The following is a 4,745-nucleotide window of genomic DNA, read 5'->3' as shown; positions in this document are numbered from 1 at the left end:
CTGATATAACATTTAAGGATTCTTGTCTTTGATAGGAAGGTAGAAAGTGGTATAAATATTTTGGAGAAACATTAAAAATTATCTTCCTCTCTAGAAAAAGGTCAATAAACAATTGTCAATGACATACAGTAAGAATTTTTATTTTTTTCACATGTTCATCCAAGCAAAATGGAACTGTCACGCAGGTCTCAGACATGACATATTCTCTGTGTAAAAGTTAGGAAAAGCAAAAGTAGCAGCAGTGTGACCTCTGGACAGACTGAAAAAAATAAAACATGGTTGCTCTTATTTATTCGTGTCCTCTTTGCCCTCCAAATGAAAAAAGAATGCTGTGTTGTGACAGTGCTGCTAACTGAATTTCTGTTGGGTGTAACGAGACCTCTGTGCAGCAGTTTTGGTGTAGCTTTTCGGTGGTGCTAATCTCTGTTGTTCACGTGCTGCTGCCATTCAAACCTGCTTTACTCCATTTTGGTGGTGGAAGTGTGGCATCTGCCTAGGTGCTGCCGCTGCTTAGCCATAACTCAGGTGGTGCCAATGTCCTGGAAGGGCACTCTTGGAACAGGCATTTGTTCGTCTAGCTGGACTTCATACATGCTCCACCCTGGTGGAAAAAGATAGTTCTTTGTCCTTTGCTGTTGAACTGTCTGAAGGATGAAAGTTCACGATGCTGTTAGAGAATTCAGCCAGGCCTTGGACAACCTGAGATAAGGTTTCCTTCAGAAGGATGGTGGACAAAGTAATCCTGGAGCCATAAAGGCTTCCTGGTGAAGATTCACCTCTAACAGGAGGCCATATGGAAGCGTGTCCTTTCCTGTGCCAGCTTCACAAGGAGCAGCAGATCTGGAAAAGTGTTTTGGGCCAGCTACTCCAAAAAAATGCAATGTCTCATCTGTACATCCCAAGCAAGCCCCATCCCCACCACTGCAGCCCTGCGACAAGGGGAAGCTGAGGACCCAACCCTCACAGTGTGGGTAGTTGCACAGGAGCTATCTGGCCCTCTGTTCCTTCTGTCGGGCTGACAACAGCCATAAAAAAAAGAGAAGGAGTGTTTATGCCTGATACACAAAAATGCCAGATATTTCTCCCCTGAACAGTCTGATTTTGGCCTATTTCAAAAGACCAAAGTGCCGCATGCACTGAGTTATTGAGCAACATTCATAAAAATGTTGACATTGCTTACTATCGTATAGGCTTGATTGGTAATGTTAGTGGAAAGAAAGCAAAATTTATGTAAACAATTTAGTTCTGTTAGAATTATTGAAAAAGGTAAATATCTCCAAAGCAATAAAAGCAAAAAATTATATTTATGACAGTACTAGAATTCCTGGGGAAATGGTGCATTAAGTAAACAGGAACCACATTGTGCGTTTTGTTACCATACTTTTCACAGATCAAAAGCTTTTAAGTCAAGCCAGTTCACACTGGAGCATGAAAGGGAGTACTTCCCATTTTACTTCAAATATTTCCTAGCAGAAAAATGGAAGCAAGGGCAGAAGATCAGAATGAATGTGTAAATTGAATTTTAAAAGAAGTGGTTCGCTTAATTCTCTTTGCAGTATTTCTCTGTATGATCCAAGGTCCAAGAGTGGGCAGATGTATTGATAGGAGTCCTTTGTATGTTGGACAGTCAGCGTTTTCTTCATGCTGTTAGACCTATTAAGTTTTTCTTAAGGAGCCTGACTGCTACGTGAGCCATGATTTCAAGTGCTATTAATTCTTGCTCAGCTCTGGAATTTATCATGTCAATGACCTGCTTCTTCTTAAAAGAAAGAAACATCTGACAACATAGTAGAAGAACACAGAGTTTCCCTAGTGCTAACAGCATTCAGTTCATCTCGAGTGATTTTTGAGAGCTGACTGGTCCTTTGAAGGGACGATCTTTTTTTGTAGCAAGACAAATTGTTGTTTTTGAAACACCTAGAGGAGAATAGGCATTGAATTGTTGAAATTCAGAGGGAGAAGGAACCTTTGACCTCAATGTAATAAGCTTTTACCTGAATACAGTAAGCTGAACGTAACTGATTAATAAGTCTTTTGGGAAATCATATTCCAGTATTTCCGTAGGAATAGAGCTGCTTTTTTCAACGAGAGCCTTCCTCTTGGGAATATGAGCTATTTGCTATTTACTGGCCCACTAACTTGAATGGGGAATGATGGAACTTCCCTGATGATGTTCCAATCAGCACAGGGATGCTAAAAGAGAATAAGACTAGCAGACCACATCACAGCTGTGTAGTTTAATACTGTAAGTGATTACAGGCAAATGGGCTTAATTCCTTTTTGGAACACAAATTGAGGCAGTAACCCTTTATTTCTTCTCTTTAATTCCTTTTTCATCATAATTTGCTATATTGCATTTTCATCGGTCTTCTCTTTCCATGCCACCTAGGAACAATTCAGCGTAATGTGGCCATTGGAAGGCTTAAGAAGCCAACAACATGTGTACCTTGTGCTTGCAGGATGCTTTGATCCATTAAGCATCAAAATGCAAAATGTACTTCTTCTGCAAGTATATTTAAATATATATGTATATATATGCTGATATAGAAGAGTCATGCAGCCAAAGGGGAAAAGGAGGAAAAATCTAGATACAAAGGTGAAAGTCAAGGAAAATACGTCTAATACCATGATTGAACTACTTTTAGCTTTAAACTGAAAGAGGATAGATTTAGGTTAGATATAAGGAAGAAATTCTTTACTCTGAGAGTGGTGAGGCCCTGGCACAGGCTGCCCAGAGAAGCTGTGGATGCCCCATCCCTGGAGGTGTTCAAGGCCAGGCTGGATGGGGCTTTGGGCAACCTGGTCTGATGCAAGGTGTTCCTGCCCATGGCAGAGGGGTTGGAATTGGATGGTCTTTAAGGTCCCTTCCAACCCAAACCATTCTGAGATTCTATGATTCTATTGCATGTGACTCAGTCTCACAAATCACAGTTGTTTCTGGGTAAGAGCTTAACAGAAAGGCATAAATACTTAGGCCTGTCTGAAGAATTACGTAGCATAATCCGAACTAGCTTTGATCAGCAAACGGAAGACCCCAAGGCAGGAGACATGACTCTCAGGATTACTCTTGCTCCCAGTCAAATCCTCTGTTGTTTTCCTGAGAGAAACATCTTCTGAGCTTTTATCAAATTAAACAAGAGGTCTTGGACCTTACATGTTTTTTTCCTCAATAATTGATTAATTTTTTCCTCAATGTTTGGTTGAACATTAAACATTTTGTTGCCTCCCTTTTAATGTCTTAGTCCTCCTGGCTTCTTAAAAAACACGAATAGTGTAATTGCTCATTGCTCACTGTTACTGTCAGAAATAGGTTTTTAATTAATGCTAGCCATGGTATCACCTTCATGTACATAGAAGAGAGATTTTTTATCATGACAGAATCATAGAATATCCCAAGTTGGAAGGGACCCAAAAGGTTCATCGAGTCCAACTCCTGTGTCCCCAAAGGACCACCCAAAAAATCAGACCACGTGTCTGAGAGTGTTTTCCAAACACTTCTTGACTTCTGTCAGGCTTGGTGCCGTGACCAATTCCCTGGGGAGCTTGTCCCAGTGCCCGACTACCCTCTGGATGAAGAACCTTTTCCTAACCCCCAGCCTGACCCTCCCCTGTCCCAGCTCCATGCCGTTCCCTCGGGTCCTGTCGCTGTCCCCAGAGAGCAGAGCTCAGCGCCTGCGCCTCTACTCCCCCCTCATGAGGAAGCTGCAGGCCACCAAGAGGCCTCCCCTCAGTCATCTCCAGGCTGAACAAACCAAGTGACTTCAGCTGCTCTTCATACGTCTTTCCCTCCAGACCCTTCATCATCTTTGTAGCACTCCGCTGGGCAATCTCTAACAGTTTTATGTTCTTCTTATATTGTGGCGCCTTAAGGTGAGGCCGCTTCAGCGCAGAGCAGAGCGGGACAATCCCTTCCCTTGCCCAGCTAGCAATGCCGTGCTTGATGCATCCCAGGGTACAGTTGGCCCTCCTGGCTGCCAAAGCACACTGCTGGCTCATGTTCAGTTTGCTGTCGACCAAAACCCCCAGATCCTTTTCTGCAGGGTTATCTCCAGCATCTTGTCTTCCAGTCTGTACATATAGCCAGCGTTGCCCCTTCCCAGGTGCAGAATCCAGCACTTGTTCTTGTTAAACTCCATATTGTTGGTGATTTGCCCAGCTCTCCAGTCTGTCTAGATCTCTCTGCAAGGCCTCACCACCCTCAGCGGAGTCAACAGCCCCACCCAGTTTGGTATCATCCTTGAACTTTCTCAAAAAGCCTTCAAGTCCTACATCCAAATCGTATATGAAAACATTGAAGAGGACTGGTCCTAACATGGAGCCCTGGGGAACCTCACTAGTGACAGGTTGCCATCCCAATGTAACCCCATTTAGAAGAACCTTTTGGGCCCAACCCATCAGCCAACTGTTCACCCATTTTATTATGCTTTTATCTAACTGTATTCTGGTCATTTTGTCCAGGTTACTGTGAGAGACAGTATAGAAAGCTTTACTGAAGATGGGTGATCTTGTCATAGAAGGAAATTAAGTTTGTTAAACATGAACTTCCCTTTGTGAACCCATGCTAGCTGTTCCCGTGATTATCCCTGCAGAGTTCCTTTGTGTGATCACTCAAAGAACTGAGAACCTTTTTTTTAGTTTAGAAGTCCTAACAGTCTGCTTTGTAGTTCATGTTCATCTCAGGAGAGATCTTTTAGGTGAGATTCAGTTATCTGGTCCTGGAGTCTTACATGATCTTAGTAGCCCAA

At 42.8% G+C, this 4,745-nt stretch overlaps 1 protein-coding gene across 1 annotated transcript in view; it reads left to right on the top strand.

Moving 5' to 3' along the window:
- LOC310882144 (heparan-sulfate 6-O-sulfotransferase 3-like) overlaps positions 1-4,745 on the top strand; it is a 98,272-nt gene that overhangs the window by 45,163 nt on the left and 48,364 nt on the right. The window lies entirely within an intron of this gene.

Source organism: Anser anser, assembly GCF_964211835.1.
Source record: "Anser anser genome assembly, chromosome: 1".
NCBI classification, from domain to species: domain Eukaryota; kingdom Metazoa; phylum Chordata; class Aves; order Anseriformes; family Anatidae; genus Anser; species Anser anser.
The sequence above is the reverse complement of the archived record's forward strand: the minus strand, read 5'-3'. Positions and strand labels throughout refer to the sequence as shown.